The following is a 26,239-nucleotide window of genomic DNA, read 5'->3' as shown; positions in this document are numbered from 1 at the left end:
TACTTGACCCTTTAAGTTATAGCTAGTTATTATCTGGTCCTAATGTTGTCCTCATTGACCTTGGCAATCTGCTGAAATGTGGTCACATCCTATTCTAACCTACTGTGCAACAGTCCACACCCTTTGTAGCAGGGTTCCTACATCCCAGCCATGAGTTCCATCCTCCCCCTCCTTTCAACTTCACATGCAAAATTAACCTTGAAGAATATAAAAGCTTCAAATTATCGCTGATATTGAGATAATATTTCAGGAAAAGAAATGGTCTGGGTGAGGGAGAGGGAGAGAGACACAGAGAGAGAGAGAGATTGATTCCAACTAAGGGCTTTTTCTTTTCTTTTTTTTAAATAAATATGATTTTTAATTCAGAGTGGTCTAGTTTCAAATCCTATTTTGGTTACTTATTAATTGTGTGGTATTGGGAAGCTTAGTTAAAATTGCGGAATGTGTTTCTATAACTGCAAAATTAGGAAAAGAATGTCTACTTCTGGGGAGGCGGAGGGGATACAAGGACCTGGAACACTATATGTGATTGATAAATGCTGCCTGCATTTTATTTCATTCCATTAATGATGCAGGCTTATTGTGGGCACAGTGAGAGGAAAGGAATGACCATAAATTAAAATGTTGACTTGTTTTCAGTGACTCTTTATTCTCCTTTGTGCAGCATCCTCTCTGGTCTTGGCAATCTCCTAAGGCCAGTGGGTGTGGGAGATAATTATGGGTGAGGGTTGCCTCAGGGATCTTTAATAGCAGCTCCTCTTCCAAAAGCAGATCAGGTACAATGGATAATATCTTTGATTAAGTTTGGTGCCTTGTAAAATTAAACTTTATTCTGTGTAAAAGTTTTACACATCATGATGGAGACATTGTAGATCAACGAGTAAGAGAAAGATTGCTTAATAAATCTTATTTGGGCAAGTGTTTAGCTACTTGAAGAAAAATTAAATTTGGATTCTCATTTAACAGCATAAACCAAAGTCTGTTTTATCAAGGTTAAAAAGGCAGGGGCGCCTGGGTGGCTCAGTCGGTTGGACGTCCGACTTCGGCTCAGGTCATGATCTCGCGGTCCGTGAGTTCGAGCCCTGCGTCAGGCTCTGTGCTGACAGCTCAGAGCCTGGAGCCTGTTTCGGATTCTGTGTCTCCCTCTCTCTGACCCTCCCCTGTTCATGCTCTCCCTCTCTCTGTCTCAAAAATAAATAAACGTTAAAAAAAAAGATTAAAAAGGCAGTTTTATAATATCAAAGTTAATTTGACCTACCAGAAATAAAAGGTGATTATTTTCCAATTTCTGGATAAGGGAGGAAGAATTCATAAAGGAAAGGAATAGTAGATTTGACTGTAGAAAATACAAAATTTCTCAGTATCAGTATTATGAACAAATTTAACTACACATATGACATAATATTAATATCCCTAATGTTTAAGGCAGTTAGTTATATAAATTGATACAACTCCAATATGTTAATGAGTACAAGACATGAACAGATAATTTATTTAGTAGGTAGAAATGATTAATGCATGCTTTAAAAAGTATAATGTTACTAAATGCTCAAAAAGATAAAAGTGAAATGAGATAACATTTTCACCTAATGAATTAAAAAATATGAGAACACTCAATTTTGCTCGGGTCACTTCTTATAATACTGATGAGAGCTTAAATTGGTTTGCCACTTTGGAGAATAATTTGACAATATGTATGAAAATTCTTAAAAATGTTTACATCGTTTAACCAAGAAATCCAATGTCAGGGCATGAATAATAAACAAAAAATTCTTAAATTTAAGAAAAGCTTCATTATAATAGTTTTAATTCATTGATTGCTTACCATCTGACTGGCTTTACTTGAATAATTCACTTCTCACCAAAACTCCTAAGTAGCTTGGCCAGGATTTGAACTTACATCTGTCTGCTTCAAATTCTGCTTGTATTCTTTGTTTCTATTTTATCCTACACAAAGATACCTTTCATGATATAATAGTGAAAATTTAGAAATACTTAAAAAAATCTATTAATAATGTAATAGTAAAACAAGCTATGGTTAACCGATTCCATACAATACAGTGCAGCTAGAAATGATATAGAAAGTGCTTATTTTCAATCATTTTAAATGAAAATAGTGTAAAATAAATTGGTATATTTCTTCTATGATTTTAAGTATTTAAAGGAGATAGATACAAAAAAGAATACCAGTTAATAGTAGTTGCCTTTGATTTGTAATATACTGGTCCTTTTCTTCTTTATCTCTATACTTTTGTGGTCTTCTCAGATTTTGCAGTCAAAATAGGTTATCTTATATTCAGGAAAAAGTAAATTTGAATTAAAAAGTTTGTGGAGACTTTTAGGTTTTTAAGGCTTGATAGGGAATGTATAATCTTCATTAGGTTAAATTCTTAGTTACATACTCTGTCAAAAGAAAAGTGCTCTAAAAATTGACAAATCCAATGAAAATAGGCAATAGTTGTGAGGTTAGATTATTATTAGTTTAATTAGATAAAATCTGTTAGTGTCATATAAATAAACAACAATATCTGTATCAACGTTATAGACTTAAGACTGTTGATTTACCTATTGAAAATACAAGGATTGAGAACCAAGTTATAAATCTAATAAAGTTTCCAATATAATGTAAAAAAAGGTTATCTTAGTAATGACTTTCCCTATGACTATATATGATCTTTAGGAATTTAAATATCTTAATCAATTGGCTGAGAGTTTTCTTTCCTTGACTTACATGGCAAAACATGGATAAATATTTTTTAGGTGCTATCATCAAAATTGCACAATCTGATTTTTTTTAAAGCAATTTCTGCAGAAGTGTCATCTTTTGGGAGCCCCATCTAGCTTTAGAAAATAAGCTTTGCCATAACACATTTAGAACAAAGGCAGTGATTTTATATTTATTTTTATTTTAATGGTTACAATCCCCTTAATTCCATAATTAATGTTGTAATGATTTGATTATGATCAGTTTGTAGGAATATTAACCACTCTTGGTTTCTTCTCACCTCATTAACTAGCAAACTAGGCACTGACTATTGACGATAACCAGTTTCTCATGGACTGTTGCTCAGTATTACCAAATCTTTTTAGTTTTATGAAGCCATTTCCATTAGAGAATGAATAGATTTTCTATTTTTTTTCCTTTTTAGCATATGTTGGGATCACATGAAAATAAATATGACTTTATCACCTCGTTTCCAATTTTTTTATCCTAAGAAGCAGCAGCACCTATTCATTGTTTCAAATAGCGCAGCGTTAAAAATTGTTTCTTAAATTAATGTTTCAAATAAGTGGAACTAGTTTAGCTAAAATGGCACTGCTCATTTAACCTGGTATATTGCTAACAAGAGTGTTGGGGGGAAAAAGTTGAAATTAAAAAAAAAATAGTGGTGGTAGCTTGGTTATAATCATTAAGGAGTAATAATATTGAGTTTGATTTATAAGTTGGAAAGGTTATGGTGAGGGAAACAAACCAAATTCAGCCAATTTGAGAGTGTATTTGTTCTCAGGACCCTGATAAATGTTTATGGTTTGAGTGAACTGGAGCCCACTAGCATTGCCAAAACACCTGGAAGGGATGTGCATGGAAGAGAAGAGTGTTCTATGTTATACATCTATTTAAGGTAAATAACTATTTAGACAAAAAAGAAGAGGAAGGTCATCATTTACAGCACTATTTTCTCAGCATTACAATTTTCACTGCTTTTCCCCCTTAAAAAAAATAAAAGTAATTTATGCATATTTCCTATGAATTCCCAAATAAGTTTCCCTTTTCCACTTTTCTAATGGAATATCATTTTCTTTTTGTTTATAGAAACTTTTCATGTAACACAGCTATTTTTGTGCTTATTTCAAATACTTCCTCTTTGTTACTTCATGTGATTTTATTTGTGAATCTCTTATATTGGTTTTACCTTTCCCCTCTGTATAACCAACTAGATTTTAAGGATATAAATAAAGAGAGGAATTATATTTCATTTTTCTTCTAGAGAGGTAAATTGGAGCTCAGAAAAGTTAAGTAATTTAATTAAGCCAATAGACCAGTGTTTACTAAAATTTATCTTGTGGGTCATTAGATTTAAGGCAGGTATAATCATACACACATACACATGGTTTAGTGGCCAAATTAGTTTAGGAAAGACTGCGTACTATGTAAATTCTCAGTGAGTAACAATAAATATTATATACCAAAAACAGAAATATTTCTGCAGCAAGCAAAGTGATCTATTCATCTATTAAGCTTATTTGAATGCATAGTGTCATTTGTTTTGCTCTTACATCTTTCGTTTGAGGGTTTTTGTTTTCTTTTTGCTTCTTGAGTTAAACTTATTCATATACATATATTAAACTTATATATATATAGGTATATTAAACATATATATATATATATATATATATATGTTTTTCAGTAAATGCCTTTTAGGTTATAAATTTCCTTCTAAAAACCTCTTGAGGGGCGCCTGGGTGGCTCAGTCGGTTAAGCGGCCGACTTCGGCTCAGGTCGTGATCTCACGGTTTGTGAGTTCGAGCCCTGCGTCGGGCTCTGTGCTGACAGCTCAGAGCCTGGAGCCTGTTTCAGATTCTGTGTCTCCCTCTCTCTGACCCTCCCCTGTTCATGCTCTGTCTCTCTCTGTCTCAAAAATAAATAAACGTTAAAAAAAAAATAAAAAAAAATAAAAACCTCTTGAATTGTATCCCACAGGCTCTAAAATGACGTAATTCTTTAACACATAGTTCTAGATATTTTGTTTTTTGCATTAGGATTTCAGGTTTAATCCATAAATTGCTGAAGATATATTAATAAGTATCTTTACTCTGTGTATTCTTAGTGGGCCACAACTAATTCACCTTTTAGATATAACATGGCACAGCATATAGTAGATATTTCCTGAAAGCTGGTTTAAGTGAACTGAATCTTTTTTGAAATCACTTAGACTGACAGAAATGAGTCTCAAATATACATCTCTTGATTTTTTTAGTCAGATTTATTGAGAAATAGTTTACTTATAATAAAATTCACCCTGTTTATAAACTTGACACATGTATACAGTCATGCAACCACTACCACAATTAGGATAAAGATGATTAGCTCCCCACAAAGTTCTTTGTTTCTTTTGTAGTCAGTGTCCCCCTCCCACCTCCAGGCAACCATTGAACTCTTTTTGTCAGGATAGTTTTGCCTTTCTAGAATGTCATAGGAATAGAAGCATATAGTAGGTAGCCTTTGTGTCTTCCTTCTTTCACTCAATGCATTTGAGATTCTTCCATGTTGTTACATGTAATAGTAGTTTTATTCCTTTTTATTGTTGAGTAGTGTTCCACTAGTTGGCTATGACATAGTTTATTATCCATTCGCCAGCTGATGGATGTTTAGTTTGTTTCCATTTAGGTAGTTTTTAGCAATTATGAGTGAGGCTTCTATAAACATTCGTGTACAGGTTTTGTGAGGACATAAGTTTTTATTTCTCTTGGGCAAACACCTAAGAGTGAAGTTGCTGGCTGTTCTGATAATTGTGTGTTAGTGGTGGGGATTGGTGGTGGAAGAGGAGTGGATAGGCTCTCTGATGTCCTACTGCAGGATAGTGTTTCCTGGGCCTTCCAGCAGTGATAGCACACCTGTAACACATTAACATAATATCATGGGGCTGACTCCATACTGTTTCCTGACTCCCCTCCAGGGCCAAAGGAGTTTTTCTTCTACATTTTCCCATCAGCAGTGGGTCTGTACCTGTGCCTGGTAGTGACAGAGTTTTCTCTGCCCCTCTCACAGAGGTTTAAGGTTTTGCTACTTATGAGAGGATGGTCTGGGCAGGGTGTCTGGGGTTCATGCTTTCCCCACAGCAGCAGTCGCTGTCTTCCACCTGGCCCGTACCACACAAGGGACTCTCTTGGGTTGTCTGCTGTGCTATCATCTTTCTCATGAGCACCTGCTGGGGTCCACGGAAAAGAGCCTGGGAGTAAGTACCAATTCCTCTTATGTCCGGGGCTGCCAGGGGTTTCATACTGTCATACTACCCACACTCAACCTTTACCAATTCTTTAAAGGTTTGGTTGATGTTTTTTTAAACTCAATTGTAGGGTGGTCAGTGCTTTTTCTCCCATTCTCTGCCACCTGTGAGCCAGTCCATGGGTACTTGATTCAATTTAATTTTATTCAAATATAAATGTAAACTAAAAACAATTCAGCATAGTTTAATTTCTTGTATTGCCTTTCTATTGGGGCATTAATGGAGGGAAAGTTAGATGATTGTGAGGATCAAAATCTGAATCCAAAGAGATGTGTTCTCAAACTAGCCTCCCGCAGGCACTGGGGTTTGGCTACAAAATTTGACTGAGTTGCTTTTTTCCCAAATACTCAGAAAATATTTAAATTTATGGGTTGAGTTTTCTGAATTCTAAGATTCTACCTCATAATTTGTTATTATTGTAAAACCTTGGTAACTGCTGCTGATTGTTTGCTCAGTGGTACATGCAGCTGGGTAAACAATGAGCATGAAAATGGCAAATTGGACAGCCAATCAAGCTTTTTCATCACTTTATAAGGTAATTTGGGTTCATCTTATATGGTTTTAACTTGATAAAACATTTTCCTGAAAATTTTTGTGTGGTTTGGGAGTATAGAAACACATATCATTTTAGAGATGCTTAAAAAAATTGCATTCCCTGTAGAAACTCAAAGTAGTTTTGTTGAGAAACACTGCAAAGCAGAGGGGATGATGTAACCAAAAAATAGGATCAGTAAAAGGTCTTTGATTTCAATCTCATATTATTTATGTTACTGTGCAAATTTTTACGATAGTGGCTCATGTTATGTAAAGTAATTTGAAAAGGAAGGATTTCAGCAAAACATATTTAAACACCTAAAAGGAACATATGTGAAGCCTAAATACAAAGCTTAATCATGTACTTAATCATGGGGGAGAAGCTAGGGGTGTTTCAATAAATTTTAATTTATGCCAATTTTTATCTTATAAAAGGATGTGGAAAGTCTTCCAGGACTGATTTGAAAATAGCTGAAATATATCCTGAAGAATTTTCAACTTTTGCAAAATTCAGTGAGTGAGATAAGTGATAATTCTGTAAGGCATAGGGTGTCTGTACTTATTAGAGTTGAAGGCATTCTGGGATATAAGGTCCCTCTCCAAATCTGAAATATATTTGTATATTTAAACATATGCAGTGTGCACTCTCAACAATAGCCAAATTATGGAAAGAGCCTCAATATCCATCAACTGATGAATGGATAAAGAAATTGTGGTTTATATACACAATGGAGTACTACATGGCAAGGAGAAAGGATGAAATATGGCCCTTTGTAGCAACATGGATGGAACTGGAGAGTGTTATGCTAAGTGAAATAAGCCATACAGAGAAAGACAGATACCATATGGTTTCACTCTTATGTGGATCCTGAGAAACTTAACAGAAACCCATGGGGGAGGGGAAGGAAAAAAAAAAAAGAGGTTAGGGTGGGAGAGAGCCAAAGCATAAGAGACTCTTAAAAACTGAGAACAAACTGAGGGTTGATGGGGGGTGGGAGGGAGGGGAGGGTGGGTGATGGGTATTGAGGAGGGCACCTTTTGGGATGAGCACTGGGTGTTGTATGGAAACCAATTTGACAATAAACTTCATATATTGAAAAAAATAAAAAAAAATAAACATATGCAATGTAAATATAATTTGGTTAGGGTGGGGGTGGGGTATAATGGAAATAGGCAAAGGGAGGTACAAACTTCCAGTTCTAAAATTATATATAATATCTATAATTTTGATATATGTCATATATAATTTATACATAAATATATAAATAAGAATAATTATATAAATATAAATGTGTTTGTGTGGATGGGTGGATAGATAGATAGATAGATAGATAGATAGATAGATAGATAGATAAAACTTAGTTGGATGGGGTGCCTGGGTGGCTCAGTTGGTTAAGCATCCAACTCTTGATTTCAGCTCAGGTCATGATCTTGGCTCAGGTCATGATCTCATGGTTTGTGAGTTCGAGTCCCACGTCAGGCTATGTGCTGACAAAGCAGAGCCTGGTTGGGGTTCTGTCTCTCTCCCTCTCTCTCTGCCCCTCCCTGTTTCAAAATAAATAAATAAACTCTAAAAAAAACTTGATTGGTACCTATATATATTTTCTAGTAATATTTTCTTCTAGAAAATGTGTTTCTAGTTTATACAATAGAACTAAATATATCAACATTTCATGGTACTCTGCGAAGAGTACTATGATTTCCAAATAATATATCACATGTGTTTGAGTGGGCTTTGATGTGTTTTCCACATGACCTATTTTGGATTTGGGGCATACTCTTGGATAAAAATTTGGCTCTGAAAAGTGATTGTGTTTCAATTTCCTCATCTGTAAGATGGGAATAATAATAGTGCCTCCTTCACAGAATTGTTATGGGAAGTAAATGAGGCATTGCTTGTAAACTGCTTGTTTCAGTGCCTGGCTATAATAAGTGTTCATTAGAATTTAGTTATTGTTAGTACCTAAAACATAGAGGTGGTCATGGGATTGTTTTCAGGCCCTGGAGAAGAGCTATGTATCTTTGTAGTGATAACTCCATTTGAGACGGAAAGGACAATAGTGATGATGTTCCCTGACCCATTAATTTACAGCATTTGTTGTAAGAATCAACTGAGATAATGCTTGTTAATCCACATTGCTACTTTTGGGTATGCAAGTTAAAAACTTCACAATAAGAAAGAAACTGTCTTTATTATTTTATACACATCATTTTAAGAGAATCTGTCAACTTTTATTTTACATTTTTTTGTTTTACTCTCCTAGGTTTCTTTTTCTTGTTTTTAACCAACAGCTCTTTTAACCTTAAGTTTCAGACATCTCTTTCCATAACATCTTTCATCTGACAAGCATGGGTATCAATGTGGTGTGTTAGTTCAGTTCAGGTTGTAGGAAGCCCTTGTTGCCAGGATGACTGACTGGAGTGGGTTTTCCAGTTCCCTTTTTATCTCTAGAACCAGCAGAGGGAGCACCAGTCTCTCCCTATCTAAACAATCGTGATGACTTTTAAACATATGGTGGCCCTTTAATGATTAAATTTAAAAAGATGGTGCTTGAATGAAGATGTAAAATTTAAAGTGTGAATGTCCATTAATTATTTTAATAATGCAGACATGTTTAAACTTATTCAAAGGGGAAATTTTCTTTTCAAGACTACAGGTCATTATGGAGTGAAACTGGGAGCTACCGAGTAACTTTACCACAACATAATTTAGAATATATTAGTTTTCATTGGAAGTAGAGGGAAGGAGGAAGCTGAGAATGTCTGGAATCATTTAATAAATATTTATTGAGTGCTTGCTATGTTTCAGGTGATAAGCTAAATTATGAGGCTATAGAAATGAACCAGACTCAATCTGGGAGGCAGACTGAGAAGAAAACGTTGGGAAAATTACTTGAAAATGTCTAATTGTTAAATAAGAATTTTAAATAAAATGTTTGTTGAATGAATGAATTATAATAGTATGTGTATTAATAATATAAAATTAACATTTTTGTATGGTGCTATAATAGCATGTGTATTAATAATATAAAATTAACTTTTTTATATGGTGCTTTAGAGTTATAGTGCTTCCACATACATTACTCATTTAATTAGACATAGGAGAGGTTTAAAGTTCCACAAATATGAGGCACCTGGGTGGCTTAGTGGGTTAAGCATCTGATTCTTGATTTCTGCTCAGGTCATGATCTCACGGTCATGAGATCCAGCCCCACTGTGTACCTTGGTTGGGATTGTCTTTCTCTGCCCCCACTGTCCCTCCCCTCTAAATAAATAAACTAATTAAAAGTTTCACAAATAGTGAATATATATAAGGTTTTTATACTTTAAAAGTAAGGATTATCTGCTTAAAAATAAATTGTTAGAAAACGAATATCCTCCTTTAGTATATTGGGCAATAATCCTTTTTAGAAGTTATTTTCCCACTCAGTGGAAACTATTAAATATCTATATTTAGAAGATCAAGAAGGTTGACCAGGGGAAATAAAACTAAATATACAGCAAAAGCCTAACAAGAATTTCTTTGAGGTCATTAGACAAATCTTAGTTGAAGGAAGTACAGGGTAATGCCATTCAGAAAATTTCATCTATATGGAGAAAAAAATGATCCAATAAAATTAGTAGTAACTTTGATAGAACATCTGGGATAATATAAAATATACATGTTTTAGATTAGGCAGTTTACCTAATATACAGACCTCAGTTCTGCACTAGAAGAGAGTAACCCAGTGAGTTAATTTTGACTTCATTAAACTTTGTTGATAAAGCAAACTTTTGGTTATTAAAGACATAAAGTGAATGCATATTATGATACTTTTTAGAGATCCTAAATAAATAGGTACCCAGATCTTTCAACAATCAGACTTAATCTTACCAAGGAGGGACAAGAACTCCAAATTGATCAAATACAAATGAAGCATGTAAGGTTATGAGAAATTTGATTTAGGAATAAAAATCCTACAACTAACCCAGTTTTAGATATAGGCTATTTCAATGTTTCTCAAGATGAGATATAGCCTTTGACCCTACCAATTCTTTTTTCTATTTTGGGGCTTAAAGTAGCCACTTTATTTATTTCTCTCAGTTCTGTTGGCTGACTAGGCTCAGTTGGTCGGAAGGCTCTTGTTCAGGGTTTTGATCAGGACTTACTTTTTTTTTTTTTTTCTTTAAAACACCTTCACCCATTTCCTCCACCTCTCTGCTGCCCCCTGCCCCACCCCATCTCAGGCAACCACCAGTCTGTTCTCTGTTTCTGTGAGTTCAGTTTTTTTAGATTCTGCATATAAATGAAATCATATGGTATTTGTTTTTCTCTATCTTATTTCAGTTAGCATAATGCCCTCAAAGTCTATCCATTTCACAATTGGTAGGAGTTCTGGCCCCACTCAGAGGGGTAGAGCTTGCTTTCTTCTGTTTTGTCCCCCAAATGCAATCGGCTTCCAATAGTGCCCTAAGGTAATTGGTTTCACGTTTGTTCTTCCCCCTGCATATTAAGGCTTTGTTTTGTAGGAGACATAGAGGTGATGGGTTGAGCCAGGGTTTTGGCAGCAGCTAGTGTTTCCTCCTCTACCAGCACCCCAAGAAAAGCCTTCTCAGGATTCTCCCTGACCTTCCCTGTGAGTGTCTGGTGGGATTCATGGAGTCCAAGCCTGCAAGAGTGTCTAAAGTCCTCTATAGCTGAGATCCTTAGGAGTTGGCACTCTCATGCTAGTTCATTCTCATCCTCTAGCAATTTGTTTAAATGTTTTAGCTACATCTTCTTTTCAGCTAAGATTGTATCTAGTATTGTCTGCCTCAAGTCAGTAAATACTTGGCCTTGTTTCTCCCTGAAAACACTGTTTCTCCCCAGACTTCAGGTTACTTGGTGGCCCTGCAACCTCAGTTTCTTAATGTGTTAAAGAAAAGTTATTAATTTGCGGTTTGTATAGCTTTGTCCTTACTCCAAGATTGGAGAATACTCTACATCTCTGAGCTGAAAACCTTTATCTTACTTGTCATCTGTGCCATTTTTTGGTCTTCATTTGCCACCACCATGTTTCTCAGGACTTACTATGCTTAAGAATCCACTGAGAAGCATGTTAATACTACATATTTCTGTGTCCCACTCTAGAAATAGTGATTCAGTAGTCTCAGGTAGACAAAAGGGATTTGCTTATTGACAAAGCTCCCCAGGGAGTCCCCAGGCTAAAAAGGACTTTGGAAGCCAGTATCTTCTCAAAGGTAAATTCTCCCTGAGGGATGGTAGTGTGCTCATTCATTTTTCTGTCTTCCGTTGTGTCCATGCCTTATATATGTTAGCCTGTCAATAATTATGCAAAATACACATTGAATTTAAATTAGTTGCATAGGATCAGAGGTGGGGAAGAAACTTCCCTTGAAATATCCCACATTTATTAAACCTATCCACAATTCAAGGTTCAGCTGAAGTTCTAAATCTTCCAACCAACTTCTTGGAGTAAATAGCATTGGAGGAGTGGGGGGGGGGGGGGTAGTGAGTCAAGAAACCTGCTTTTAGCTTCTAGTTTGAGCTTCTAGTTTTGTCAGTAATTAGTTATGTGATTTGGCTAAGGCACTTAAACTTTTCTGCAATTTATTTTTGGCTTTGATTTAACAAAATATAAGAATGGAATAGACTTGGAACATAAACATGAATAATCATGAAAATCAGTTGAGAAGGTGTTTATTTTTACTTATAATGTATGAAGATATGTTTATAAACACACACATACATTATACATACATACAGACACATGCATATATGCACATACATACAGTAACCATATCATATACATTATATATTTTGCATATGTAATTACAGATTCCAGTGCCTCCATCTGTAGAGATGATGAGTCAGTAATTTGAAATATATATATATTTTTAACATCTCTAGATGATTCTAATGAATGGTCATGTTTGAAAACCACTCAGTTAAATGCTTTGAAAATTTTCAAGTCTAAGCCTCTATCTCCCTTTACTGAACTCCATCTGATGGCCATGAACTACCAAAGAGTAGTGACTAAAAATATATTTAAGTTTTATTTTTCATTTATATTATCATCCCAATACATCCCAATATGCTTAGTGATAGAAAACGCATCATATTTTTTCTTGAATAGAGTTCCTAGTATAGTTTATAGAATCCTGCAAGCAAGTTAGTAAATTTTTGTTGCTGGATAGATTAAAATAAAAGTAGCCAGAAGTTAGAAGTAAGGGAGGAAAGGGAAGTTAGAGATAGGTGGGAAGACGTAACTGTCTTGGTCTTAGCTATATGAATAGAATATCTTGGCAGAGGAATTTTAAATAGATTGGATAGGTGACAAAGGAGAATTGGCAGAGAAGAAGGTGGCAGTAGTCAAGGTAACTAAGCAGTTGATGAGCATCTGAGTTGGGAGCTTCCGGAATGTGGAGGAGGAAATGACACATGTGAGTATCTGAGGGAGGAGTATGTGAGAGGAAGGGAGAGCTAATGAGGGGAGGCCGCTGTATTTCTAAAGGCTAATGATGGATTTCAGAGAGAGAGAGAGAGAGAGAGAGAGAGAGACAGGAGGGTCTAGAGTTGGGAATGTGCAAACATGTGTAGCACAAAGACTCCAGAAAGCTTTAATTCCTGGAGCTCAAAGGAAGGCAGTTGCCCTGGAGATCAGCTAGGATCTGCAACCATCACTGTGAAAGTGAGACATAAACTTTTGCCGAGGAGAGCCAGTAAGATCTGGGAATCCATGGCATAGCCTAAGCCTATCCTGTCTGCCCTGAAAAAAAACTTTAATAGAGTTTATATAGGATGTTTTTATTGATCCTGATGGATCTGTCATTTTGAGTTAACAGTAAAATAAGACCCCAAGTATCTGAATGAGTTTGCCTGTTGAATGGATTTGTGTAATGCCATTATTGCTAATTGTGAAGAACATTTGCTCAAAATAAAAAACTTGAGTTTTTAAATTTGACTTAACCTATAGATATAAGAAGCAAATGCTGTTCCGCTCATCAGGAGAGGTCATGTTTACTACCAAGTAAGGAGGTGGGATTTTGATTGACTTTATTGATTTTATTAGTAGAATAACATCCAGGAAGTGTAAACATCCCAAAAGATATTTTAAAATAAGGTTTTTGACCTAACACTGAGGTTTCAGTGCAAGGACTGGAGTGAACAAAGATCAATGATTTTGAGTGGTCTTTTTCAGAAATTATCATGGTATCCATGTTTCCTTACAAAGGAGAATCAGTGTTCAGTTGTTATGACAAAGAAGTGATTTCCTTTTAAAAAGGTGTACTGTATTGCATAGTTGCAGCCCAGAGATGACTGATGCTCTGAAGAGACGTAGTGATCAGAGAAGACATAGCCACAGATTAGAAAGTTCAGGTCTGAGAGGCAGAGTGCTGCCATAAGTGTAACAGAATATTTGATGGAAGGCAAACTTTGACTTTAAATAAGTTCAGGAGCAAAGATGTGGGGCCCCGAAAACAGAAGTAGGTGTCGCAGCATTGAAAATCATGGAACCCAGAGAGGAGAGTCTGTTCTGGCAGAAACCACTCCCTTCACCTCCTTGTTCCAGTTTTATCATAAATTCTATGTGAGATAAACAGGTTTCAGAAACTATGTATCCTTTCTAGTTCATTGTATTTTAACATGTTTCTAGGTAACATGGTAAATGTATGGAGTTATTTGACCTCAGTAAAATTTTTTGTCATCTCTTTAAAGTTTTGAATAAAAGCAACCTTCCAATCTTCCATCACTGAATGTAGATACTAGAATTGGGAATAACTTACTCAGTACTCATGGTCAAGGCTGTGGCACTGAAGTCACTACTGTAGAATAGACACTGCTGTGTTATTGTTTGGCTGCCTAACAACCATCGACAATTCTTAATCTTCTGTGACTTTTGAAGGAATTTCTTCTTTTCATTTATGGGAATTTTGAGTATAAATGTCAGGCATGTGTCTTGCATGCCCTAACTGAAAACCAGGTACAGAACTCAAGCTGATTAATCTTGCCTAGAATCTTGAGCTGAATCAAAAAAAAAGTTGCTTGAAGCTCATTTACTCCAGCACTTGGACCCAGGTTCCAGTTGCGTTGTTGAGCTGCTTTGATTTGTGTTTCTGCCTGTTCTTTCTCAAAGCTTAGTTGTTTTTCTTCCTTTTTATGACAAGTAAAATTATAATATATTTAAAGTATACAATATGTTTATTTGAGATGTATATATTGTGAAATGATTCCCATTATTGAGTTAATCAACATAGGCATCACCTCATAAAGCTTTTTTTTTTTTTTTTTTTGGTGAGAATATTGAAGATTTAGTCTCTTAACAAATTTCAAGTATACAATATAATATCATTAACTATAGTCACCGTATTATACACTAAACCCTCAGAACTTACTCATCTTATAACTGGAAGTTTGTAGCCTTTAGCAGCCTCAAAGCCTACTTTTCCAGTTTTCCCTTTATTCGGTCAGCACTTGATATCTTTCCTATAAATTATATTTTTAAGTTTACCCAACTTTGTCTTCAATACTTGAACTCTTTGCAAATGTAGTGCAAACTCTTTTAGTAAATATAGTGAATAATTCTCAGGAGGAGAGTAATTTATCTCAGTTGGTATTTCATATTATAAAGGCCAACAGGAGGGGAAAAAGGAGGAAGGAAAATGTTTTTTTTTTTACTTGTGGGCCCCCCAGATACTCCCTGCCAGCAATGTTAGTTCAACACGGGGTTCACTCACATTAGGTCCATCCTTTTATTGTCAGTTTGTGGGATCAAGTGCTACAAATATCATCTGAGCAGATTCAATGAGCATTAGTTTGCCTTTAGTCACATAGGTTATATAGATGAAGAAGGAGCCAAGAAAGGTAAAAGAGGAGGAGCAATCAGGTCCCATAGGAATACAGGCTATTCCTGACCTCTACAGAGGTCACAAAACAGTAAATATAGACCCAAGATATGAGTGTGGGAATTAACAATGTCAGGCACAGGTGCACAGGCAATATAGAGCTTCTGAGCACCATGTGATGTGCATCTAGGCAAAGGCAGAGACAGACACTGGCGTGCCATTCCTCCATTTGAATTCACACTCCTCCACTTATTGGCATTGTGACCTAGACAAGCTATATAATTTCTCATCTTTTGGTGCCTCTGTTTCCTCATGCATAAAATAAAGACAATTGTATTTCCTACCTTACTTACTTACTGAGGACTGAGTGAGTTAATACAAGTACAGCAATTAGAACAGTGGTTGGTGTGCTTAATAAATGTGATATATAAAGAATAGTACTTGTTAAATAAATATTAACTATTAAAAGGTATTGGTAAATACAGTTGGGGTTCAACAGTCAGCTTTCGTTCAGGCACTTGACTGAGAATGTGGGAAGGAGGAATGAAGAGCACTTAGTTGGAATCAGCAGTGAGTGGGTGAGGATCCAGGAATGCTTCCTCCCAAATGCAAGCCTGAATTTGGAGACATATAAATGTGGCATAATATAACCTGGAGGGAAACTTGCGGAACCCACATGGAAGAGACCTAGATATAATTCTCATCCGGTTCCTCCCTTTTATTTTCTCTTACATAAAAAAGAATCTGCTCGACTATAGCGGCAGGCAAATCCTTAACCTCTTTTTGTTCTGTCATCCATAAAATAGCACATTCTCTGTGCCTAAATGAAATTATCTGTGTGAAAGAATTTTTCACAGTCATAGGAAGTTTGTATTATTTAGGACTCTTTCAGTTGCAAGTGATGGGAATTCAAACGAGCTAAGAAAGTAATTAGTAGACTGATAAAACCGGACAGGATGTTGGGTATTTCATAGGACTGAAAGACATGCCGTAGGAACCTGGTCCTTGGAGACTGGAACTAAGTATTCAAAGTTACCTGCATTTTTTTTCTCATTACTAAGACTACTTTGTGGCACAATTTCAGAGGAACTGTTCACATGGTATTCTAGAGGAGTTGTATAAAAGGCACAAGGTAATGTAAGGGGTGAATGTACCCTTTGGAGATGTGACAAACTTTTATCTCTGATTTTGCTTCTCTTTGCACCTTATTCTTTTTGATACTAGATAGTTTCCTCCTTAAGGCTGGGAAATGTGGCACAAATAGCTATAGCTTTTATCCTTCCAACACTGTAACAGAGAGAAAACAGAATCTTTCTTGTTAGTTTAAGTAGAAAATTCCCAAGAAGGACTCTGATTGGCCTGAGCTGGGTCACATGCCTATTCCTAAGTCACCGTGGCCTAGGGGATGGGGTCCTCTGATTGCAGGAGCCTGGATCATGTGCTCACCTTTGCAAGTATGCACGGGGAGTATGGGGAATGTTTGGGATTGAAAACCCAAAGAAGGGAAGTATGAAAGACAAGATAGAGTTATCATAGTCCACTGTAAACAAAAGCATTATTATTTTTTGATGTTTGAGATTATTCACCACCCTCCAGCCAACATTAATGTGAAGAGTGTGTTGTGCAGTAACAGTAGTTATATACATATGCGACATATATTAAGCCAAGATTTTTCTGTTGGGAAAATAGAGTGGCTGAATTAAGATACTTCAACACAGCTGTACTATTTTTCTTCACCATTACGCCTTTGGAACACTCTAATACTGTCATGAATGAGGAATTACTTTTCCATATACTATCTTCATGTGGACATGCTTTTAACAATCCTGAAAAGAACTGGTAACTATCTCTGTTACTAAATGGGAAGTAGGTGAAAATAGGAATTCAACGGGCATTCATTTGCTTAGTAAGTCTCCTGAGTGTGCTCACAATACCAAGAGTCAGCATGGCTTCGGGAAGAAAGCGTATGTTTATCAGATGTTCTTGCTGAGGCGCATAAGCAAATAGTACTGGGACTGTGGAAATGATATGTGGATATGTTTCTGGAAATTTAAACAGGAGTATTATTCAGTGAGCAGAAGACTTGGGCTGGGAATTGATAACCCTTTGAGGGCCACTAGAAAGATCAGATATGTACAGATGAATAATAGCATGCATAAAAACTGAAGGTGAACTGGTAGTCAATCCAAGTTTAATATAACAATAAAGAGTGCTTCCTCTTTCCCCCCAAATTTCTTTGCTCATCATTTCTAAGTTTCTATTTTAAAGACCATGATTTCTAGTCTATATACAACCTTATTGATAGAATTTTACCCTTTCATTTCATCCAGAATTTTTATTACTATTATGATCCTTACCTTATGGATAAGGAAACTGAGGCACAGAGAGTTTAAGAAACTTGACAAAGCTTCAAAGCTAGTTGGTGGCAAAGCCAGGATATGGACCAAGACAGGCTGGATCCAGAGCATATGCTATTCTACCGTGTTGCATTTTCACTAAATTCAAGGTAAATGTTTGAAATCTGGGGCATGGTCAAGATCTCCTTTTCCAGGAGAGTTTTTGTATGATCAGATAAGGTCATTGTATTCATCCATTTGTTAAATGTAGCAACAAGATTATAATTTTTTTTTGAACATGGATATGTTCCGAATATAGGTATAATTTGAGTGCTAGAACTGTCTCATCCTCTTACTAGCTGTGTGAATATGGGTATACTCAGATTCATCACTTGAAACAAAGGAACATTACCACTTGCTTGACATGCCTTGCAAATTATTGGGAGAAAAAGAGCTGGGAAGTGTGAATTCAGGACGCATTAAGAACATTTGCACCATGAAAATGAAGCAAATTGAAACCAACACCAGCTTCTTCCAACCTTTTGCCATCTCATTTTCCTGGTTTTGTCCTGTCTAATTTAGATCATAAACCCTCCAGTCAGAAACCATTACCTCTTTATACAGACTACGATGACTGGTGTCACTATTTAATAAAAACACAAGAAGCAGCTGCAAAGGTTTGAAATTAAATCTACAAACGTAAGGTGAAAGTTATATTGAGTTCCAACTGTAGGTCATTATGGCAAAATTAAGATAAGGACATGGATTTGTTTTCTTAATTTTCTTAAAACTGGTGTAATGTAGCAATTAAGAGAATGTGGTCCAGAGTCAGGTTTCCTATGTTACAATTCTAACTTGGCCTCTTACTAATTATATAATGTTTTGAACACACTATATTTTATAGATTCCATGAAATACAATATTTTACATTTTCACATCTCAGAAATTGAGATTATTTATACAAGGAACAGTATTTTATGATTACCATTGCCCACATAGCAGCTAAGATACAGCTGGCATTGCCTGAGCATGTGTGCGCGCACACACACACACACACACACACACATACTTGGCCATTGCTGTTCACGTTGTCGTGAGTTTACCTGAGTTATAGGCATTGGTGTTAATGCACATGCTGAGGTAATTTGCTATTTAAACTGTCTTGAGAAAAATTACACAGTGCATTTGGCTTTAAGATAAAAAGTTATTGTATATGCAGAAACAAAGCAGTGGGGCTTAAATTTGTTATTTGTGAAGCAACAATTCATCACTGGAAGAATGACTGTTATGCCAGGTTTTCTTGCAAAGAAAAAAGAAGGGGGCTTTATGATATCCAAGAAAGGAAAATACCCTCAGGTAGCTGAAACTGTGTTCCTTTTGTTACTGAGGTGCAGCAAAAGGATTGCTTATCACACACCAAGTCATGCAACCAAAAAGCAGGAGAAATCCCAAATCCCTTGGTATATGGAGAAAAAAATTGCAAGGCAGCGAGAGGCTGGTGTGACAGAAGAGCACTTTCAACAAGTATAAAATAAAAATCTGAAGTGGCAAGAAAATATTATATCACAGTTTGGCAGCATTTCCCCCCCTTTTTATTTGTATATTTAAAAAATCATATAATGTGCTCATGGCTTCCTTGAAATGTGAAATACAGAATACCTCATTAGCTGTATGAGAATTAAATGAAATAACATAGGTGAAGTGTTATTGGTGTGCTTGACACATAGTAAGTGTATAATACATGTTGGCCATTATTATCATCATCAAATTACAGAGGCCTTTCATTTTCGTATCTGCTCTCTAATAGATTAATGGGGATTGGAAACAATTCAAGTGGGATACGTTTCATTTGAAAATAAAATGTGGTTTTGTGATCTCAGGGAGAGCTGGGGAAAGTTTAATTGGCAATATCAGGTATTTCACAAGTGGGAGGGATGAGTGAAGTGAGAACTTTTCACAGTGTGGCCAACATGGGATGACTTTTCCTGTCGTGGACTGGAAGTTATATGGTACTACCCTAAGAAATTGCTGCTTGGCAACATGATAGATACAGCTTCAGCCGTATTTCCTTAGCCAACAAAATTGCAGACATTTCTATGTACCACCTTGGTGTTTTATTCGAAAGTGTAGTGTTAATTTCAGTGTACCACTTCACACACACACACAAAAAAATTCATGGCTTTAGAAATTGTGATTTTAGCAGCTATTTGGAGCTGCAAGTACATTTAAGGATTTTATTGAAAAGTTCTCAAGTAAACAAATGTGGGCCTCGGCTCAGTGAATTTACACAATGTTCAAGTACACAGATGAATTCAACCTCTGAATTTTAATTTTCACCTAACTTGAGCTGTTGCATTCCTCAAAACATAAAAGGAAGAATTTATAAAGTCATGAGTGACGGTAATTGGGATGTGATTTTTTTTCAGAATCCATTTCCTGGTTAGAAAGTCAACATTTTGAGATACTTTCCCAAAATGTCTTTCAGATTGTGTTCAAGAGTCTCTATTAAAAGTTAATTCTTTTTTTCTTTAACAAATTAACTTTGAAGTCTGAAATATCTACTTGAATATATTTGATTTTTATTTATCAAGATAACTAAAGTAAAGGCATGTCACACACCACTCCTCTTTCACTCACTACATTTTTTAAGTTCATGTTTGTGAAGGACAAGCAAAGCTTGTGTGTATTTGATTTTTATCACTTTTGTTATTTCAAGAGTACAAAGATGATAACACAAGATATTTGAGACCTTAGGATTGAAAATCTCTCTTACGGCCAGAGGAATTATGGAAAGTTCAGTGCACAAACAATTCTGGGCTTATTCATTTGGCCAAATTAGTTTGTCTTGTTTTTGCATTATAATTTTGATTGCTGCACTTCAGTGTCTTTTCTGTCCCTGAAAACTATCTAGAAATATTTGGCTATTGAGTATCATAATAACTGTCACGAGACGGTTGTTCTAGCAATAAAGTTAACCAGTCAGGATAGAGTGCCTCTGGACAAGTGGACTTGTGTGTGTGTGTGTGTGTGTGTGTGTGTGTGTGTGTGTGTCATTGCAAGTTAACTTGGTGTGTTTACTTATTAGTCTTAACAAAGTTATCCTTTTAAAAAGTGGGGAGGAAAGGGGGCGCCTGGGTGGCTCAGTCAGTTAAGGGTCTGACTCTTGATTTTGGCTCAGGTCATGATCTCACGGTTCATGAGATCCAGCCCCCATCAGGCTCCATCAGTGTGGAGCCTGCTTGGGATTCTCTCTCCATCTCTCTGTCCCTCCCATCTCTCAAAATAAATAAATAAACTAAAAAAAGAAAAAGTGTGGAGGGAAGAAAAATGCTGTCCTGGGACTTTGTTGACTTAAATTTGTCCCTCAATGTCCAATTAAGGAATGTCTTTTCAGTATAAACTACTTAAGAACAATCTTCCATTTTTCACATTTGGCTTCTTTTCCCTTAAAGGTCAGGTAGATAAACAAGGAATGGATATAACTGCTAAATGTGGTTCAGTTCTTGACACTGGTACTGAGGGTCTATCAAAATGGAAAAAAAACTTTTTTTTTCTTCATTTTATACCTTCTATTAATTTTGTTTAAGAAAAAAAAAGTTGGGACAAAACTCTAATCAGTAATGGTAGAACTTTCTCCAAAATGTTGTCTTTCATTTATTATTATCTAATATTGTAGCAGGATTCTTGCACAGAGTCGTGACACCGAGGCTTTTCTTTCCAGGAAGCAACTTTATTCCTGCAAGCACAACTCAGTTGGGTTCGAACCTGAAGAACTGAGCCCCGAACGCCATGTAGCATAGTTTTTTTATATATTTTTTACTCTTTGTCTCCCATATATGGTAACACACAAACATAGTCTGATTAAGTGGTCTCATGTTACAAGGTCAGGAGTGATGTTGTCAAGTAAGCAAATAGCAAGGTTGCCTCGAGGTGTTTTTTTTTTTTTTTTCCTTTCTTTCCTTAGGGAGGGGACCCTACCACATTGTGAAGTAGTTTGACTAGTGCTAGATAAATTACACAATGGAAGAGAATTTTAAGAAAACAAGTGTTTTATTGTCTCGTTCTATTTGATGGTCTACTCTATTTTTGGAAGTTCCTTTTAAGCTCTGGGATTGTAAAACAATTACCTTTCAAACCACTGAAGTGCAACTTGAATATGGTTAACACTTCATCTGGCTTCCAGGGTGTAAATTAGCCTTGTCTACAGGCCATCAGGAAAATTTAATATTCTTTATTTGTGAATCATCAACATTCTAAAATTTGACTAAGTATTATAAAAGATAAGCAATGTAATAAGATTTCTTGAATGCAATTAGGAAGCAAGAAATTATTTCAATAATTTTATTGCAATGTGCAATACACTTTTCCCTGATCCCTGAGTTGATTAGTTTATGCATTAATTCCTTTTCAGAAGGACCCCTAACAATGTAAGGAATCAGTACCCACCCACTTGCTGTCACTTCAAATGTACACATATTTATAGAAAGTCCAGGGACCCCAAAATATTCCTCCATCAGTCCACAGGTCTTTTGGTGGAAAGGAGACAGCAGTAGGCATTAGGAACGGAGGTGTAGTCTCAAAGTCTGCCACAGGAAGGTCCCACCAAGATAATTTTCTAGTGGAGTGCTTTAGCAATGCACAGACTTGACATAAGAATAAAAATATAGTTAGCCTCTGTTAACTGAAATGTAAAAACTTTTTCTTTGTCCTCTTTACCTTTTTCCTCTATCTCTCTTTCCTCTATTCTTTCTCTGTTGTCTGTTCCTACTTCTCATCTCTTTTTCTATCTTGGTCTTTTACTATCCCTCCTTCCCTGCATTCTCCCTTTGAAAGCATATTTATATCATTTCAGTTCTCTATCTCCAGTCTTGATCTCTTTAACCTCCAATCTGCCATTCCCACCTGCCTGTTGGACACTTGCAGATGTCATTCTTTAAATACTTGAGATTCCTCTTGTTGTCTGTTGAACTTATCTTCCCCTCATTCCTCAAAACAGCTCTTGATCTTCTCTTACCTATTTCAATAACGTTCTCACCAATCTTTCAGTTACCTCAGCCTCTCACCTTGATGTAAATCTTGCATTTTCTTCCAAATCCAATCAGGCATGAGTCCTCCTGATTCTTCTTTTGTTATATCCTTAAATCTTCTTTTTATTTTTATTTCTAATATCAAGTAGTAGACCCTTTTCATCATTCACCTAAATTGGTCTTCTTACTTCTTTTCTCTGGTTCTTACTTACCTATCCTCCAAGTCAAGAGAGAGCTATGAAATCACAAGATTCCTAACATAGCACAAGGTTCATTTCACCTGCTCATCAAAAGTCTTAGATGAGAGACAGGAATAGGCCAGACACTCTGAGAGATGAAAACAAAGTTGAGTATGTATAATACTAGATATCAATATGTGTTGTAAATGATTTATACTACAAGATATCAAATGCAATGCAGACAATGTGGTACTTATTCAGCAAAGATAGACAAATAGACTTGGTGGGGCACCTGGGTGTCTCAGTCAGTTGGGCATCTGACTTCAGCTCAGGTCATGATCTCGTGGCTCACAGGTTCAAGCCGCGCATCAGCTGTGTGCTGATAGTTTGGAGCCTGGAGCCTTCTTCAGATTCTGTCTCCCCCTTTCTCTCTGCCCTTCCCCTGCTCACACTCTGTGTCTCTCTCTTTCAAAAATAAATAAACATTATTTTTTTTTAAAAAAGATAGACAAACAGACTTGGAACAGATGAAAAAATTGCAAAGCAGTAGGTCTGGTATGACAAAAGAACTCTAAGTACAGACATAATAGACAGTCCAGAAATTGACTAACACTATGTAGTCCCTTGATTAATGAGAAAGACAATGCTGCAGTGTAGTTGGAAAGGATAGCCTTTTCAATAAGTGGTGCTGGATCAATTGAATAAAGGGAAAAAAAGGAAATGTTGACCCCTCTCCCACGTTGTAAAAAATCAGTTTTAAATGGGTCATAGAGCTGAATGTGGAAGATAAAAGAACCAAAGGGACACATATGAAAAATTAACTAAAAAGAAAATTACTAATAAACCAGATTGTGTTAAAATTAAGAAACATAAAGAAGTAAAAATGCACACCACAGAGTGGAAGATGTTTGCAATACATCTATCTGACAATGGAGTAGTATAGCATATTTGACAAAATCCTACAAAATGATAATAATAAAAAAAGTAACCTAGTAGAAAAATGGGCAAAAAACTTTAACAGGTAATAAAAGAGCATTTATAAATGGCCAATATACACGTGAAGAAATGCTACATTTTATTAGAGGCTAAGGAACTGCAAACTAAAACCTCCATGAAATATCACTACACACCAACCAGGATGGCAAAACTCAAACAGTACCAGTACTGGGAGAGATATGGAACAGGTATAACTTCTATAATTCTTGACAGAAATGCAGACTTTATATAATTGCTTTGAAAGACTGTTTGGTAGTTATCAACTAAAGCTGAGTATGGGCTTTGGTTGACCCAGCAATTCCACTTGTAGGTAAATACCCAAGAGAAATGAGTAAATAAGTGCATTAAAGCATATTCATAGCAGCACTATTCATAACAGTCTCAAATTGGAAAGCTACCTCAATGTCCATCAATAATAGAATAATAAATACATTTTATTATGCTTGTTAATAAATACACATTCTACCAACATTTTGGAAACCAGTGGCTTCCATAATACTCTTTCTTTGTACTTACTTTGCATCTCCCTAAACTTCTCTGGATGGTGGGTCCAGCAGAATTCCATGCTCTTGGGGCATCCCCAACATTATATATAAATAGGGCAGTAAGAAACAGTAAAGGCAGGGGCGCCTGGGTTGCTCAGTCAGTTAAGCGTCTGACTTCGGCTCAGGTCATGATCTCATGATTCATGTTTTCAAGCCCCGTGTCAGGCTGTGTGCTGACAGCTCAGAGCCTGCTTCAGACTCAGTTTCTCCCTCTCTCTCTGTCCCTCCCTGGCTTGCACTCTGTCTGTATTAAAAATGAATAAACATTAAAAAAATTAAGAAAAAAAAGAAACAGTAAAGACATTTTGTCAAGTTCCTTTGTTTACACACATGATCCCTTGTACCAGCAGACTTACCTTACAAAACACAAATTCAAAGATCAAATCATTAAGATTTTCAATAGCAGGGCAATACTAAGCATGGGCCCTTCTGAGTGAGGGGCATTCCCATGAACCCAGCCATTCATGTTAATCATCCTTCAATAAAGGGTTTATTGAAAGTAAAGTGAACAAATAAATATTTCGTCTGGCTTCTTCACTGTTGAACAAATAAAGGCAAAATCCCTTAGGCTAAAACAGGGTTTTTAAAACTTTGGTTTAAACTCTAGCTTGCTTACCTTTAATTTCCCTCTCTGTACACCAACTAATTGTCCCTCAATACTAACCCATATCCAAGCCTGAGATTCATCTTTCACCTCTTTCTCAACTCCTCACAGCAGGTTTGGTTGCCTCAGTCTCACAAATGCATCCACTTTCCAATAGAGACTGATCACTCTAAAATAAGCCCCATGGTACCCAGGTGCCTAATCTAATAAACCAGCCAAATGCTGCAGAGCAAGATGAAAGCCAAGGCCAAACATCCTAGGGCTCAGGGTGTGGGGAGCTTCCATTCACCATCCCTCCATGATTCCCTATAGTCATTCTCCAAATAGTAGTCACTATACCCTTTATAAAATGTCAATGACTCCTGCTCAATTTCGACAGCGACTTCCCACTCCATGGAGACTGAAATCCAGATTTTTTACTCTGAACCAGGAGGTCCTGCCCACATACCTGTCCATCCTCATCTCTTTCTTCTATTCACTTACTTCACCTCAGCCTCCCTGACCCTCTTAGGACTGATTCATGGCTTATAAATTTGCCTAATTTCTCCTGATAGAATGCGCATCTTTGCATGGCTATTAACCTTCCTGTTAGGATACAGATCAGTCCCCTCCTTGAAGAAGACTTTGCCTAACACAAAATATAAAGTAGCTCTCTGTCACCAATTCTGGTCATTGTTAACATAGTACCAAACTTTTCCCTCCTAGAAATTAGCTCCACCTGCAGTGATTTGATTGATAATTTTGTTTATGTATTTAATGTTTGTGTCCTCTTTCTAGAGTATAAGCTCTAGGCTGTCCTGCTCATGGACAAGAACAAAATTTGGCACATGCACGTGCTTAAAAATACTACATCTCATCACTTGCTTTTGAAAGGGCAATTGAAAGCTCTCCTCATTCTCTTGGTTAGTCTTGGCTTTATTATTATTGTTATTATTATTATTTTCCCATTGATACTTCTCAGCCAAGTTTTTGTTTTGGTGAGGGGGGATGGATACTAAGAGGCATATGAGACAGGGAACTAGAGCTCATGGTTGGGGTTGGAGAGTGGGAAAATGGAGAGGAGATATGTATGTTCTGGAGAGAATTTTTTTTTCTTTTTTGGGGGGAAAGACAAAAACTTTATTGTTTAAAGTGGATTTTGGAAACTTGTGTTGTCTAAGGTGCCATCTAACCCTTTGTCCCTT

At 36.2% G+C, this 26,239-nt stretch overlaps 2 long non-coding RNA genes across 4 annotated transcripts in view; both read left to right on the top strand.

Annotated features, from left to right (window-relative positions):
• LOC128314017 (uncharacterized) overlaps positions 1-26,239 on the top strand; it is a 124,075-nt gene that overhangs the window by 83,707 nt on the left and 14,129 nt on the right. The window contains exon 3 of one of the 3 annotated variants that reach the window (XR_008295302.1): positions 17,699-17,874. The exons of 1 other annotated variant lie outside the window; for it this stretch is intronic. This is a non-coding gene — a long non-coding RNA (uncharacterized LOC128314017). Of the gene's footprint in view, positions 1-3,509; positions 4,373-17,698; positions 17,875-26,239 lie in introns of those variants that run through there. One more of the 3 variants, XR_008295304.1, reaches the window with a different exon arrangement.
• Positions 4,688-9,591, top strand: LOC128314018 (uncharacterized). Its single transcript, XR_008295305.1, has 3 exons — positions 4,688-5,957; positions 6,978-7,055; positions 9,352-9,591. It is a non-coding gene; the product is annotated as an uncharacterized LOC128314018 (long non-coding RNA).

This window comes from Acinonyx jubatus, chromosome C1, assembly GCF_027475565.1.
Source record: "Acinonyx jubatus isolate Ajub_Pintada_27869175 chromosome C1, VMU_Ajub_asm_v1.0, whole genome shotgun sequence".
In the NCBI taxonomy this organism is placed as follows: Eukaryota; Metazoa; Chordata; class Mammalia; order Carnivora; family Felidae; genus Acinonyx; species Acinonyx jubatus.
This window is presented reverse-complemented; position numbering and strand designations above follow the sequence as displayed.